Genomic DNA, 17509 nt, shown 5'->3' on the forward strand with positions numbered 1-17509 from the left:
AAAAAAACGATACACAGTGTGACACAGTCACATACCATATCTGTGCTCAGCCCAGTGTGCTGCATCATATGTAATACTGTATATCATTATCTGACTGTGCTGAGTGCTCACTGCTCACACAGCTTAATTGTGGGGGAGACTGGGGAGCAGTTATAGCAGGAGTACATATTTTAAGTACAGTGCACACTTTTGCTGCCAGAGTGCCACTGCCAGTGTGACTGACCAGCAGAGGCGTATCTAGCACGGGGCGAGCAGGGCACGTGCCCTGGGCGCTGTGGAAGCCCCAACAGAGGGGGCGCCACCGGCACGGCCCGCTCACCCCATGCAACAGGGATTCCGCCGACGCTACCTGCGGCGCTCTCCCTGTCTTCCCGGCTGCTGTGCCTGTCACACTGGACAGGCAGCGACAGCCAGGAGCCTCCGCTCATCTCCCCCCCCCCTCCTCCTCCCTCCCTCTCCTCCTCCCTCCCTCTCCCTACACAGTCACATTGTACTGTGCGCGATCGCGCGTGCGCGCGACCGCGACGGTACGCGCGCGCGCCTGCGCGGCTTCAGTGAGCGCCGAGCGGGTTTAACAGCCAGGTGAGCGGAGTGGACTTTAGTTTTTTTTCTGTCGGGAGAGGGGGTTGCGGGACAGTGTGTGTGTGTGAGTGTGTGTTAATTGTGTGAGTGTGTTAATTGTGCGTGTGTGGGACAGTGTGAGTGTGTTAATTGTGTGAGTGTGTTAATTGTGCGTGTGTGGGACAGTGTGTGTGTGTTAATTGTGTGTGTGTGGGACAGTGTGCGTGCGTGTGTGTTAATTGTATGTGTGTGTGTGACAGTGTGCGTGTGTGTTAATTGTGTGTGTGACAGTGTGTGTGTGTTAATTGTGTGTGTGTGTGTGGGACAGTGTGCGTGTGTGTGTTAATAGTGTGTGTGACAGTGTGCGTGTGTGTTAATTGTGTGTGTGACAGTGTGCGTGTGTGTTAATTGTGTGTGTGACAGTGTGCGTGTGTGTTAATTGTGTGTGTGGGACAGTGTGCGTGTGTTAATTGTCCCGGCGGTGATTGGTGTCTGCAGTGTGCGCCCCCGTCCTCCTCCGCTGCTGCTGACAGGAGCGGTGTTGTGCGGCTCTCCCCCTGCTCCGCCGCCTCCGTCTTCCCGTCGTGGCCCTGCAGCGTGTGCCGGTCTCCCCAGCAGCAGCAGCAGGTTAGTCTCTCTCTTTCTCTCTCTCTCTCCTACCCCCCCCCCTCTCTCTCTCTCTCTCTCTCCTCCTGTGGATTGAAGTTTGTAAGTATCATTTTCATTTTTACAGGTGCCCCTATTGGATTCTACTGGACAAGTGGACGTGACCGGCGTGGGATGTAGGTAAGTAATGTGTCTCTCATTTTTACAGGTGCCCCTATTGCATTCTACTGGACAAGTGGACGTGACCGGCGTGGGATGTAGGTAAGTAATCTGTCTCTCATTTTTACAGATTCCCCTATTGGATTCTACTGGACAAGTGGACGTGACCGGCGTGGGATGTAGGTAAGTATGTGTCTCTCATTTTTACAGGTGCCCCTATTGGATTCTACTGGACAAGTGGACGTGACCGGCGTGGGATGTAGGTAAGTACTCTGTCTCTCATTTTTACAGGTACCCCTATTGGATTCTACTGACAAGTGGACGTGACCGGCGTGGATGTAGGTAAGTAATCTCTCTCTCATTTTTACAGGTACCCCTATTGGATTCTACTGACAAGTGGACGTGACCGGCGTGGGATGTAGGTAAGTAATCTGTCTCTCATTTTTACAGGTACCCCTATTGGATTCTACTGGACAAGTGGACATGACCGGCGTGGGATGTAGGTAAGTAATCTGTCTCTCATTTTTACAGATTCCCCTATTGGATTCTACTGGACAAGTGGACGTGACCGGCGTGGGATATAGGTAAGTATGTGTGAGTGTGTCAGTGTGTTTTAATAAATTTTTACTGTCACGGTGTGTGAGTTGTGTTTTTATTTGGGTATTTTTTCTGTTGTAGAACTACAGGTACCGGCGGGCCCGTTATTTCCCTGCATGTTGGTACTTGAGGTTCTCCAAGTACCAGCAAGCGGGGGAGGCTTTCTGGGCCTTGTAGTTCCACAACAAAAAACAATATTCTTTTTTACTTACATGGCTATCAGCCTCCCATCCACAGCCCACGGATGGGGGGGACAGCCTCGGGCTTCACCCCTGGCCCTTGGGTGCCTGGAGGGGGGGTGACCCCTTGATTTAAGGGGTCCCCACTCCTCCAGGGAACCCCGGCCAGTGGTGACTAGTTGGGGGGGTAATGCCACGGCCGCAGGGACCTACATAAATGTGTCCCCCGGCTGTGGCATTATGTCCCTGGCTAGTGGAGCCCGGTGCTGGTTTTAAAAATATGGGGGACCCCTACATCTTTTGTCCCCCGTATTTTTGGGACCAGGACCGGACTAAGAGCCCGATGCTGGTTGTCTAAATACGGGGAACCCCTGTCCAATTTTTTCCCAGTATTTAAACAACCAGGACCGGCTCAAAGAGCCCGAGGCTGGTTATACTTAGGAGGGGGGACCTCACGCAGTTTTTTTTGGACATTTTTAACCCATTCAGACCCTTCTCCATTAAGTTAATGGAAGCCCTGGACAACAAAATTGCATTCATGTCCTCCTCCCACTCCCTTCCCAGTCCCAAACACTAATTATTATTTTTTTCTATAAAATTGTACAATATATCACAAGTATGATGAGCAGGCATGCAGCGGGCACTGGCGGCTTTGGACTGAGTTGCAAATTAGTGGCGGAGGGCTGGGTCAGTTGATGGTGGGCCAGTTTGTAAGCCATTGGTGGTGGCAGTGGGCATCGGCTCAGAGGCAGTGGCGGGCATTGGCTCGGTGGCGGTAGGGCTCATTGGCAGGATTCGGCAGACATTATGCTGTAGTGCCTCACCGCACGCCACTGACCTCACCGCACGCCACTGGTGTGTGGGACAGTGTGCGTGTGTGTTAATTGTGTGTGTGGGACAGTGTGAGTGTGTGTTAATTGTGTGTGTGTGGAACAGTGTCAGTGTGTGTAAATTTTTGCAGTCCAGTGTGTGTGTGTGGGGGAGAGGAAAGTATGAGAATGTGTGTGTGTGTAGTCTGAGTGGGTGTGTGTAGGATTTGGGGGTGGCCAGTCTGTGTGTGTGTAATCAGTGTGTGTGGGATGTACTAATGGCCATTTACCGAAGAGAGATATGTATTAAACCACGGGCACTGAGATGCCCTTCTCACTCACCATCCAGCTGGGTGGGCGAGCCGGGCGGGTGGAAAGCCAGCAGCAGGGGCAGTATGCCGGATATCAGCAGCCGAGGGTGGGGGCTGTAATGCACGTGCGGAGCCCAAAGCCGGAGATCAGCAGCACGTTGACCGGCAATAAGCAGCTTCTGCTTCCGCGTTCAACATGCTGCTGATGTCCGGCTTTGGGCTCCGCAGGGTTCGGAGGATGGGTGTCCTCTGCCGGTGTACTGCAGCTCCGGGGGTGCGGGCTCCGGAGGCTTTCAGCACTGTTGAATATCCAGCTGCCTCAAGTATGTACAGCCCGCACCCTCTGCTGCTGATATCCGGCATGCTGCTGCTGGCTGTCCCCCCGCCCGGCTCGGCCACACAGCTGTATGGTGAGAAGGGCATCTCAGTTCCTGAGGTTTAACACATATGCCTCAGAAAATGGCCTCTGCGGTAAACGATACTAATGCTTACCGTGACAGTAACAGCGGGGAGGAAGGTGCACATCGGAATCCTGCAGCATGAAACAAGAACCCCTTCAGAGCGCAGCAGACCACACTGAAAAGGGTGCATACCCGGTGCGGTGCTCTGCATCCCGGGTGGTGCCGAAGATGTGGAGTGTCGGAGGTGGCAGAAGCGCCGCAGCTTGGGGTGAGAAACCGCTGCAGCCCTTCCGCTGCTAAGCTCTGCAATTAGTCTATTAAGGGGGTGGGCTCCCTCATCATAGTGCCCCACAGGCCATGTTAATTCTGGGGGTAGGATCCCCTAACTCTATAATGGGAATTTTGGCTCATATCATGTGCTGTAACGTGAATTTTGGCTCATACCGTGTGCTATAATGTGAATTTCGGCTCATACTATGTGGGGTAATGTGAATTTTGGCTCATTCCGTGTGCTGTAATGTGAATTACGGCTCATACCGTGTGCTGTAATGTGAATTTCGGCTCATACCATGTGGGGTAATGTGAATTTTGGCTCATACCATGTGGAGTAATGTGAATTTTGGCTCATACCATGTGGGGTAATGTGAATTTCGGCTCATACTGTGTGCCATAATGTGAATTTCAGCTCATGTCGTGTGGGGCAATGTGAATTTCGGCTCATACTGTGTGCTATAATGTGAATTTCGGCTCATACCGTGTGCTATAATGTGAAAGGGGCACCAGTACTAGATAGTATAAGGGGTCCTAATACACTGAAGGACACGCCCCTTTTGAGTGACCGCGCCCCTTTTCCGGAGCGCGCGCGCCTAAGGCGCGCGCATAATTGCTATCTAAACTCTTTCATTCCACCTTCAAAATTCTACTTCGACCACTGCACCTACATACACATACATACACACCCTGACATCTTTATATGCAGTGACACCGGTGGCGTCTGCACATACTTTCCTTTTGTATTTTTTTTTTTATTATTATCATTTTATTAATTTATTCTTTTTATTAGAAAAACATTTATTTATTTATTTATTTTTGGGGGGGGGGCGCCATTATTGATCTTGCCCTGGGCTCCAAAAACCCTAGTTACGCCTCTGCTGACCAGTGACCACTGACCACCAGTATTGTGATTGTCTGCTGACCACCAGTATACAGGTTGAGTATCCCATATCCAAATATTCCGAAATACGGAATATTCCGAAATACGGACTTTTTTGAGTGAGACTGAGATAGTGAAATCTTTGTTTTTTGATGGCTCAATGTACACAAACTTTGTTTAATACACAAAGTTATTAAAAATATTGTATTAAATGACCTTCAGGCTGTGTGTATAAGATGTATATGAAACATAAATGAATTGTGTGAATGTACACACACTTTGCTTAATGCACAAAGTTATAAAAAATATTGGCTAAAATGACCTTCAGGCTGTGTGTATAAGGTGTATATGTAACATAAATGCATTCTGTGCTTAGATTTAGGTCCGATCACCATGATATCTCATTATGGTATGCAATTATTCCAAAATACGGAAAAATCCCATATCCAAAATACCTCTGGTCCCAAGCATTTTGGATAAGGGATACTCAACCTGTATTGTGATTGTCTGCCTGAAAAAGTTAAACACTCGTAGTGTGGTGTTTTTATAAACGCATTCTGCAGACAGTGTCCAGCAGGTCCGTCATTACATAATATATACCTGTCCGGCTGCAGTACTAGTGTGATATATATATATATTTTAATTTTATCTCATTATCATCCAGTCTATATTAGCAGCAGACACAGTACGGTAGTCCACGGCTGTAGCTACCTCTGTGTCGGCAGTCGCTCGTCCATCCATAATTGTATACCACCTACTCGTGGTTTTTTTTTTTTCTATCTTCTTGATACTAGTAGATTACTTTAGAAGTCTGCAGTGCTGACAGACAGTGTCCAGCAGGTCCGTCATTACATAATATATACCTGTCCGGCTGCAGTACTAGTGTGATATATATATATATTTTAATTTTATCTCATTATCATCCAGTCTATATTAGCAGCAGACACAGTACGGTAGTCCACGGCTGTAGCTACCTCTGTGTCTGCAGTCGCTCGTCCATCCATAATTGTATACCACCTACCCGTGTTTTTTTTTTTCTATCTTCTTGATACTAATAGCTTACTTTAGGAGTCTGCAGTGCTGACAGACAGTGTCCAGCAGGTCCGTCATTACATAATATATACCTGTCCGGCTGCAGTACTAGTGTGATATATATATATATATTTTAATTTTATCTCATTATCATCCAGTCTATATTAGCAGCAGACACAGTACGATAGTCCACGGCTGTAGCTACCTCTGTGTCGGCAGTCGCTCGTCCATCCATAATTGTATACCACCTACCCGTGGTTTTTTTTTTTCTATCTTCTTGATACTAGTAGCTTACTTTAGGAGTCTGCAGTGCTGACAGACAGTGTCCAGCAGGTCCGTCATTACATAATATATACCTGTCCGGCTGCAGTACTAGTGTGATATATATATATATATTAATTTTATCTCATTATCATCCAGTCTATATTAGCAGCAGACACAGTACGGTAGTCCACGGCTGTAGCTACCTCTGTGTCGGCAGTCGCTCGTCCATCCATAATTGTATACCACCTACCCGTGGTTTTTTTTTTTTCTATCTTCTTGATACTAGTAGCTTACTTTAGGAGTCTGCAGTGCTGACAGACAGTGTCCAGCAGGTCCGTCATTACATAATATATACCTGTCCGGCTGCAGTACTAGTGTGATATATATATATTTTTTAATTTTATCTCATTATCATCCAGTCTATATTAGCAGCAGACACAGTACGGTAGTCCACGGCTGTAGCTACCTCTGTGTCGGCAGTCGCTCGTCCATCCATAATTGTATACCACCTACCCGTGGTTTTTTTTCTTTTCTATCTTCTTGATACTAGTAGCTTACTTTAGGAGTCTGCAGTGCTGAGTCTGACAGACAGTGTCCAGCAGGTCCGTCATTACATAATATATACCTGTCCGGCTGCAGTACTAGTGTGATATATATATATATTTTAATTTTATCTCATTATCATCCAGTCTATATTAGCAGCAGACACAGTACGGTAGTCCACGGCTGTAGCTACCTCTGTGTCGGCAGTCGCTCGTCCATCCATAATTGTATACCACCTACCCGTGCTTTTTTTTTTTTCTATCTTCTTGATACTAGTAGCTTACTTTAGGAGTCTGCAGTGCTGACAGACAGTGTCCAGCAGGTCCGTCATTACATAATATATACCTGTCCGGCTGCAGTACTAGTGTGATATATATATATATTTTAATTTTATCTCATTATCATCCAGTCTATATTAGCAGCAGACACAGTACGGTAGTCCACGGCTGTAGCTACCTCTGTGTCGGCAGTCGCTCGTCCATCCATAATTGTATACCACCTACCCGTGGTTTTTTTTTTTTTTCTATCTTCTTGATACTAGTAGCTTACTTTAGGAGTCTGCAGTGCTGACCAGGGGCGCTGGAATGTTTTTAGGTTGGGGGGGGCGTAGAAAAAAATTATTTTGGCGCCCCCATGGTGCCGGCCTCCTCTACCTTTTTAGCCCCCCATCGCTGTGCGGATGAGCGCTTACCTGCAGATCCACGCGGGTGGCATCTCCTTTAAAAACAGCCTGCTACCGCAAGGTGCTGTGTCCTCCTATCTTCGTTGTGACCTAGCCACCGCCGGCTGTCTCTCCTTCACAGATGCATTACCGGGAGGAGGCGTGGCCAGGCTGGGACATCCCAGGACCATAGCCACGCCTCCTCCCAGTAATGCAACTGTGAAGGAGAGACAGCCGGCGGTGGCTAGGACACAACGAACGAAGATAGGAGGACACAGCACCCTGCGGTAGCAGGCTGTTTTTAAAGGAGATGCCGCCCGCGTGGATCTGCAGGCAATTCAAATTATGCCACACAGTATTACAATCTTATTCGCATTACCCCAAACGTAGTGCACCTGATTTATATTATGCCACAAAATAGTGCCCCTTATTCACATTACGTCACACAGTAATGCCCCTTATACATGTTACGCCACACAGTACTATCCCTTATACACAATGCCCACATACAGTAGTGCCCCTTATAAGAGGTATAGCTAGGTGCCATGGTGCCCTGAGCAAAGGTATGTTTCAGCGCCACCTCCTCTGTATTGAATTTGGGGGCATCTTGCATTTGAAATGAAAAAGATAGTTTAAAAAAAATAGATGACAGGGCCAGTTCTAGACCTTGAGGAGCTCAGGGCGAAAGTTTCCTTTGGTACCCGCCATGCTGAAAACAGGGACAGTGTGCGCCGAAGTCGTGTGAAAAAAATATAGGGCCAAAGAATAGTACTAATTCACATTACCTGGTACAGTAGTGTCCGTTAGTCACATTACACTGCACAGCAGTACCCTTATACACGTTACGCCACACAGGAGAGCCGCTTATACAAGTTATGCCAGAGTAAAAGCCTCTTATACACGTTACGCCACAGTAGAGCACCTTATACATGTTATGCCAGGTAGAGTCCCTTATACATGTTATCCAGCTAGATCCCATTACACACATTATGCCAGGTAGAGCCCATTATACACATTATGCCAGGTAGAGCCCATTATACACATTATGCCAGGTACAGCCCATTATACACGTTATAGGGGTCATTCAGACCCCGCAGCAATAGCGGCCCGCAGCGCAGTTTGTTGGTGGCAGCAAACTGCGCATGCGCAGTGGGCGTGAGGCCATACACATTGTGGTCGCTTCTCCGATGGATGCGACCACAATGTGATTGACAGGTGACAGCGTAGCGAGGTTAAGGCATGGTGGTGACGGAAAAAACGGGGGCAGGCCGGGACCATTTTTGGGGTGGCTGCATGACGTCACACACAGACGCTCCCCCCCAAAAAAAAATGTCTGCTGACCGCCTGACAGCGCAGCCAGCCAACACAACCTTAGATCAGATGTATCCGAAATCTAATTGTGGATGCATCGGGATGCGGCCTTACACATGCTGGGCGGCCTTGCCCTGTGCAGGGCGGGCACCAGCATGTGCAGGGATGAATGCAGATCTGGCTGCGTATGCAGCAATCTGCTTTCATTTCTGAATAACCCCCTATGCCAGGTACAGCCCTCGTTCCCTCCACAGTGCGGCCCCAGTACCTGCAGAAGGTCCCGGCTCGGGCGCTGCTCCTCCTCTCTCTTCTCCGCCTCCGGTTTCTCGCAGGCTCCGTTACTCCAGCAGCAGCAGCGGTGCTCCGTCCTATGTCGTCAGTGACGCCGAGAGGAGGGGGGTAGCAGGTACTAATTACCCAGACCTGGGACTGATAGAGGGCTCTGCCGGGGGCCCTGGTGCACTGCACTCCCACCCCTCTCCCTCCTTACTAGGCAGCAGCATAAGATCTCATGTTGGCAGCACAGCACATGCTGCAGTGTGCTGTGCTGCAGTGAGGGCAGAGAGGCTGCTGTTCTTGCTCAGCCTCTGCCTTTTCCTGTTTTCCTGTACAGGTGGGGGGGTGATCACACTGATCACATTCCTCTCCTCGAATTGACCCTGGCTGAGGGGCTGAGCCAGGGCTGGGAACTCAGTCAGGGGTCAGGCACTGCACATATAACCCCCCCGCCACTTTTTCCATAAAGGGGCGTGGCCACGCCTCCCGCGATTAGGCCACGCCCCAAAAACGTCTCGGCAGCAGGGGAAGTCGGTGGCAGCAGCGGTAGCAGTGTGTGGGCAGAGGCCGCACACTGGGGGAGGGAGCGGCGCTACACGGGGCCAGCGCTGCCACTAGCTGTCATCCAGTTTGACAGGCGCAGCGGCAGCATCAGGGTAGCAAAGCAGGGAGAGCACCTCACTGCTTTGCATACCCTTGCTGGGCGAGCAGCTCCGGCTCCCCTGCGCCTCTGTCATATTTGGGGGGGGCAAGCTGCCCCCTTGCCCCCCCTGTTCCGACGCCCCTGGTGCTGACAGACAGTGTTCAGCAGGTCCGTCATTACATAATATATACCTGTCCGGCTGCAGTACTAGTGTGATATATATATATATATATTAATTTTATCTCATTATCATCCAGTCTATATTAGCAGCAGACACAGTACGGTAGTCCACGGCTGTAGCTACCTCTGTGTCGGCAGTCGCTCGTCATCCATAAGTATACTAGTATCCATCCATCTCCATTGTTTACCTGAGGTGCCTTTTAGTTGTGCCTATTAAAATATGGAGAACAAAAATGTTGAGGTTCCAAAAATAGGGAAAGATCAAGATCGACTTCCACCTCGTGCTGAAGCTGCTGCCACTAGTCATGGCCGAGACGATGAAATGCCAGCAACGTCGTCTGCCAAGGCCGATGCCCAATGTCATAGTACAGAGCATGTAAAATCCAAAACACCAAATATCAGTAAAAAAAGGACTAAAAAATCTAAAATAAAATTGTCGTCGGAGAAGCGTAAACTTGCCAATATGCCATTTACCACACGGAGTGGCAAGGAACGGCTGAGGCCCTGGCCTATGTTCATGGCTAGTGGTTCAGCTTCACATGAGGATGGAAGCACTCAGCCTCTCGCTAGAAAAATGAAAAGACTCAAGCTGGCAAAAGCACAGCAAAGAACTGTGCGTTCTTCGAAATCCCAAATCCACAAGGAGAGTCCAATTGTGTCGGTTGCGATGCCTGACCTTCCCAACACTGGACGTGAAGAGCATGCGCCTTCCACCATTTGCACGCCCCCTGCAAGTGCTGGAAGGAGCACCCGCAGTCCAGTTCCTGATAGTCAGATTGAACATGTCAGTGTTGAAGTACACCAGGATGAGGAGGATATGGGTGTTGCTGGCGCTGGGGAGGAAATTGACAAGGAGGATTCTGATGGTGAGGTGGTTTGTTTAAGTCAGGCACCCGGGGAGACACCTGTTGTCCGTGGGAGGAATATGGCCATTGACATGCCTGGTGAAAATACAAAAAAAATCAGCTCTTCGGTGTGGAAGTATTTCAACAGAAATGCGGACAACATTTGTCAAGCCGTGTGTTGCCTTTGTCAAGCTGTAATAAGTAGGGGTAAGGACGTTAACCACCTCGGAACATCCTCCCTTATACGTCACCTGCAGCGCATTCATAATAAGTCAGTGACAAGTTCAAAAACTTTGGGCGACAGCGGAAGCAGTCCACTGACCAGTAAATCCCTTCCTCTTGTAACCAAGCTCACGCAAACCACCCCACCAACTCCCTCAGTGTCAATTTCCTCCTTCCCCAGGAATGCCAATAGTCCTGCAGGCCATGTCACTGGCAATTCTGACGAGTCCTCTCCTGCCTGGGATTCCTCCGATGCATCCTTGCGTGTAACGCCTACTGCTGCTGGCGCTGCTGTTGTTGCTGCTGGGAGTCGATGGTCATCCCAGAGGGGAAGTCGTAAGCCCACTTTTACTACTTCCACCAAGCAATTGACTGTCCAACAGTCCTTTGCGAGGAAGATGAAATATCACAGCAGTCATCCTGTTGCAAAGCGGATAACTAAGGCCTTGACAACTATGTTGGTGTTAGACGTGCGTCCGGTATCCGCCGTTAGTTCACAGGGAACTAGACAATTTCTTGAGGTAGTGTGCCCCCATTACCAAATACCATCTAGGTTCCACTTCTCTAGGCAGGCGATACCGAGAATGTACACGGACGTCAGAAAAAGACTCACCAGTGTCCTAAAAAATGCAGTTGTACCCAATGTCCACTTAACCACGGACATGTGGACAAGTGGAGCAGGGCAGGGTCAGGACTATATGACTGTGACAGCCCACTGGGTAGATGTATGGACTCCCGCCGCAAGAACAGCAGCGGCGGCACCAGTAGCAGCATCTCGCAAACGCCAACTCTTTCCTAGGCAGGCTACGCTTTGTATCACCAGTTTCCAGAATACGCACACAGCTGAAAACCTCTTACGGCAACTGAGGAAGATCATCGCGGAATGGCTTACCCCAATTGGACTCTCCTGTGGATTTGTGGCATCGGACAACGCCAGCAATATTGTGTGTGCATTAAATATGGGCAAATTCCAGCACGTCCCATGTTTTGCACATACCTTGAATTTGGTGGTGCAGAATTATTTAAAAAACGACAGGGGCGTGCAAGAGATGCTGTCGGTGGCCAGAAGAATTGCGGGACACTTTCGGCGTACAGGCACCACGTACAGAAGACTGGAGCAACACCAAAAACGCCTGAACCTGCCCTGCCATCATCTGAAGCAAGAAGTGGTAACGAGGTGGAATTCAACCCTATATATGCTTCAGAGGTTGGAGGAGCAGCAAAAGGCCATTCAAGCCTATACAATTGAGCACGATATAGGAGGTGGAATGCACCTGTCTCAAGCGCAGTGGAGAATGATTTCAACGTTGTGCAAGGTTCTGCTGCCCTTTGAACTTGCCACACGTGAAGTCAGTTCAGACACTGCCAGCCTGAGTCAGGTCATTCCCCTCATCAGGCTTTTGCAGAAGAAGCTGGAGACATTGAAGGAGGAGCTAACACAGAGCGATTCCGCTAGGCATGTGGGACTTGTGGATGGAGCCCTTAATTCGCTTAACAAGGATTCACGGGTGGTCAATCTGTTGAAATCAGAGCACTACATTTTGGCCACCGTGCTCGATCCTAGATTTAAAACCTACCTTGGATCTCTCTTTCCGGCACACACAAGTCTGCTGGGGTTCAAAGACCTGCTGGTGAGAAAATTGTCAAGTCAAGCAGAACGCGTCCTGTCAACATCTCCTCCTTCACATTCTCCCGCAACTGGGGGTGCGAGGAAAAGGCTCAGAATTCCGAGCCCACCCGCTGGCGGTGATGCAGGGCAGTCTGGAGCGACTGCTGATGCTGACATCTGGTCCGGACTGAAGGACCTGACAACGATTACGGACATGTCGTCTACTGTCACTGCATATGATTCTCTCCCCATTGAAAGAATGGTGGAGGATTATATGAGTGACCGCATCCAAATAGGCACGTCAGACAGTCCGTACTTATACTGGCAGGAAAAAGAGGCAATTTGGAGGCCCTTGCACAAACTGGCTTTATTCTACCTAAGTTGCCCTCCCACAAGTGTGTACTCCGAAAGAGTGTTTAGTGCCGCCGCTCACCTTGTCAGCAATCGGCGTACAAGGTTACTTCCAGAAAATGTGGAGAAGATGATGTTCATTAAAATGAATTATAATCAATTCCTCCGTGGAGACATTGACCAGCAGCAATTGCCTCCACAAAGTACACAGGGAGCTGAGATGGTGGATTCCAGTGGGGACGAATTGATAATCTGTGAGGAGGGGGATGTACACGGTGATATATCGGAGGATGATGATGAGGTGGACATCTTGCCTCTGTAGAGCCAGTTTGTGCAAGGAGAGATTAATTGCTTCTTTTTTGGTGGGGGTCCAAACCAACCCGTCATTTCAGTCACAGTCGTGTGGCAGACCCTGTCACTGAAATGATGGGTTGGTTAAAGTGTGCATGTCCTGTTTATACAACATAAGGGTGGGTGGGAGGGCCCAAGGACAATTCCATCTTGCACCTCTTTTTTCTTTAATTTTTCTTTGCGTCATGTGCTGTTTGGGGAGTATTTTTTTGAAGGGCCATCCTGCGTGACACTGCAGTGCCACTCCTAGATGGGCCAGGTGTTTGTGTCGGCCACTAGGGTCGCTTATCTTACTCACACAGCTACCTCATTGCGCCTCTTTTTTTCTTTGCGTCATGTGCTGTTTGGGGAGTGTTTTTTGGAAGGGCCATCCTGCGTGACACTGCAGTGCCACTCCTAGATGGGCCAGGTGTTTGTGTCGGCCACTAGGGTCGCTTATCTTACTCACACAGCTACCTCATTGCGCCTCTTTTTTTCTTTGCGTCATGTGCTGTTTGGGGAGTGTTTTTTGGAAGGGCCATCCTGCGTGACACTGCAGTGTCACTCCTAGATGGGCCAGGTGTTTGTGTCGGCCACTAGGGTCGCTTATCTTACTCACACAGCTACCTCATTGCGCCTCTTTTTTTCTTTGCGTCATGTGCTGTTTGGGGAGTGTTTTTTGGAAGGGCCATCCTGCGTGACACTGCAGTGCCACTCCTAGATGGGCCAGGTGTTTGTGTCGGCCACTAGGGTCGCTTATCTTACTCACACAGCTACCTCATTGCGCCTCTTTTTTTCTTTGCGTCATGTGCTGTTTGGGGAGTGTTTTTTGGAAGGGCCATCCTGTGTGACACTGCAGTGCCACTCCTAGATGGGCCAGGTGTTTGTGTCGGCCACTAGGGTCGCTTATCTTACTCACACAGCTACCTCATTGCGCCTCTTTTTTTCTTTGCGTCATGTGCTGTTTGGGGAGTGTTTTTTGGAAGGGCCATCCTGCGTGACACTGCAGTGCCACTCCTAGATGGGCCAGGTGTTTGTGTCGGCCACTAGGGTCGCTTATCTTACTCACACAGCTACCTCATTGCGCCTCTTTTTTTCTTTGCGTCATGTGCTGTTTGGGGAGTGTTTTTTGGAAGGGCCATCCTGCGTGACACTGCAGTGACACTCCTAGATGGGCCAGGTGTTTGTGTCGGCCACTAGGGTCGCTTAGCTTAGTCATCCAGCGACCTCGGTGCAAATTTTAGGACTAAAAATAATATTGTGAGGTGTGAGGTGTTCAGAATAGACTGAAAATGAGTGGAAATTATGGTTTTTGAGGTTAATAATACTTTGGGATCAAAATGACCCCCAAATTCTATGATTTAAGCTGTTTTTTAGTGTTTTTTGAGAAAAACACCCGAATCCAAAACACACCCGAATCCGACAAAAAAAATTCGGTGAGGTTTTGCCAAAACGCGGTCGAACCCAAAACACGGCCGCGGAACCGAACCCAAAACCAAAACACAAAACCCGAAAAATTTCAAGTGCACATCTCTAATATATATATATATATATATATTACTAGGTGATTCATCGCGCCCTACGGGCGCTCTTCACACCATCGTAAAGGGCTACGCCCCCTTAACTCTTGCCACCTAGTAGGTGCAGTGGTTGGGGGAGTGGCAGGTGCGGGGGAGAGGCGGATGGGGGAGGTGGTCCGGGGGTGCAGCGGGTGGGGGAGGGGTGGTTGCGGGGGTGGCACGGATGGGGGAGGTGCTGGTGCGGTGGTGCCGCGGGTGGGGAAGGGGTGGGTGCCACGGGTGGGGGTCCAGAGCCACCGCGGGTGCAGGGGTGTCGTGGGTGGGGGAGGGGTGGGTGTGGTGGTGGCACGGATGGGGGAGGTGCTGGTGCGGTGGTGCCGCGGGTGGGGAAGGGGTGGGTGCCACGGGTGGGGGTCCAGAGCCACCGCGGGTGCAGGGGTGTCGTGGGTGGGGGAGGGGTGGGTGCAGCGGGGGGGGGAGGAGCGGGTGCAGGGGTGCTATGGGTGGTAGATGGGTTCTGGAGCCACCGTGGGTGGTGGAGGGGGTGTGTGATGGGGCACGGAGGTACTGTGAGTGGGGGAGGAGTGGGTAATGCTTCTCCTCCTGGAAGCAGCTAAGCTGCTGTCCTCCCTTTGGCAGTGGCTCTCCCGGAGACTCGCACAGCAGCCAGTTACTATTATTAGCGCCGGTGTCCTAATGCGCTGTATTACAGGGAAGAAGATGCACTCAATAAACTACAGCTCCCAGCAGCCCTTAGCGCAGGAATGCTTTGGCGCTAGGGGATGCTGGGAGCTGTAGTTTATTTAGTGCCTCTACTTCCCTGTAATGCGGCTGGCAGAACTGAGTGACTGGCTGAATCAATGTAAAAGGTGAGAGTGCTGTGCAGTGTCAGTGACACTGCACACCCACTGCACTGCACAGCACTGTCACCTTTTACATTGAATCAGCGTCCAGACATTACCCTCCGCGATATCACCCACTCTATCCGTTACATTAGCCATCTCAGGGCATCCAGGCTGGCAGCCCAGGTGCTGTGTTGCAGAGTCAGGGCCTCTGGGGATCTGGGCGCGGCTGTGGCTGGGAGGCACTTCTGTGACATCACGCGCAGAAGAGGCTGCGGGGCCATATAAGGCCCGCAAAGCCACTTGATACAGCCCGGCCAGGCTCACCTAACCAAGGGAGATGCTGGGCGCCCGCTGAGATTGTGTTACCAGCGGGCGCCGGCTCCTTCCTCTCAGCAGCAGCCGAAAGCAGCTCCGGCTTCCAGCTCTGACAATGTGCGGCTGTGCGCTATGGGAGAGACGTCATGACAGTTCTGAGGAGCGGATGGCCACACGGAGTGCAGCGGTCCGGAAGCAGGAGCGGGGCTGGTGAGTATTGTGTTTTTGTTTTTTTAATGTGTGTGTGTTAGCGGCGATATTAGAGGGGGCACATCTAATGGGGCATAACAAGTGACTGGGGGCATATCTAGTGGGGCATAACAAGTGACTGGGGGCATATCTAATGGGGCATAAAAAGTGACTGGGGGCATATCTAATGGGGCATAACAAGTGACTGGGGGCATTTATAATGGGTCATACAAGTGACTTGGGGCATATCTAATGGGGCATAACAAGTGACTGGGGGCATATCTAATGGGGCATAACAAGTGACTGGAAGCATATCTAATGGGGCATAACATGTGACTGGGGGCATATCTAATGGGGCATAACAAGTGACTGGGGGCATATGTACTGGGGCCTAACAACTGACTGGGGGCATATCTACTGGGGCATAACAAGTGACTGGGGGCATATCTAATGGGACATAACAAGTGACTGGGAGCATATCTAATGGGGCATAACATGTGACTGGGGGCATATCTAATGGGGCATAACAAGTGACTGGGGGCATATGTACTGGAGCATAACAACTGACTGGGGGCATATCTACTGGGGCATAACAAGTGACTGGGGGCATATCTACTGGGGGCATAACAAGTGACTGGGGGCATATCTACTAGAGATGAGCGCCTGAAATTTTTCGGGTTTTGTGTTTTGGTTTTGGGTTCGGTTCCGCGGCCGTGTTTTGGGTTCGAACGCGTTTTGGCAAAACCTCACCGAATTTTTTTTGTCGGATTCGGGTGTGTTTTGGATTCGGGTGTTTTTTTCAAAAAACACTAAAAAACAGCTTAAATCATAGAATTTGGGGGTCATTTTGATCCCAAAGTATTATTAACCTCAAAAACCATAATTTACACTCATTTTCAGTCTATTCTGAATACCTCACACCTCACAATATTATTTTTAGTCCTAAAATTTGCACCGAGGTCGCTGTGTGAGTAAGATAAGCGACCCTAGTGGCCGACACAAACACCGGGCCCATCTAGGAGTGGCACTGCAGTGTCACGCAGGATGTCCCTTCCAAAAAACCCTCCCCAAACAGCACATGACGCAAAGAAAAAAAGAGGCGCAATGAGGTAGCTGTGTGAGTAAGATTAGCGACCCTAGTGGCCGACACAAACACCGGGCCCATCTAGGAGTGGCACTGCAGTGTCACGCAGGATGTCCCTTCCAAAAAACCCTCCCCAAACAGCACATGACGCAAAGAAAAAAAGAGGCGCAATGAGGTAGCTGACTGTGTGAGTAAGATTAGCGACCCTAGTGGCCGACACAAACACCGGGCCCATTTAGGAGTGGCACTGCAGTGTCACGCAGGATGTCCCTTCCAAAAAACCCTCCCCAATCAGCACATGATGCAAAGAAAAAGAAAAGAAAAAAGAGGTGCAAGATGGAATTGTCCTTGGGCCCTCCCACCCACCCTTATGTTGTATAAACAAAACAGGACATGCACACTTTAACCAACCCATCATTTCAGTGACAGGGTCTGCCACACGACTGTGACTGATATGACGGGTTGGTTTGGACCCCCCCCAAAAAAGAAGCAATTAATCTCTCCTTGCACAAA

The 17509-nt window shown here is 49.9% G+C and overlaps 1 long non-coding RNA gene across 1 annotated transcript in view; it reads left to right on the forward strand.

The window, feature by feature from the left end:
- Positions 1-513: 513 nt before the first annotated feature.
- Positions 514-17509, forward strand: part of LOC134969886 (uncharacterized) — a 112710-nt gene continuing 95714 nt past the window's right edge. Inside the window, exons 1-2 of the long non-coding RNA XR_010189546.1 lie at positions 514-582; positions 3723-3891. This is a non-coding gene — a long non-coding RNA (uncharacterized LOC134969886). The remainder of the gene's footprint in view (positions 583-3722; positions 3892-17509) is intronic.

Source organism: Pseudophryne corroboree, chromosome 11 (assembly GCF_028390025.1).
Source record: "Pseudophryne corroboree isolate aPseCor3 chromosome 11, aPseCor3.hap2, whole genome shotgun sequence".
NCBI classification, from domain to species: Eukaryota; Metazoa; Chordata; class Amphibia; order Anura; family Myobatrachidae; genus Pseudophryne; species Pseudophryne corroboree.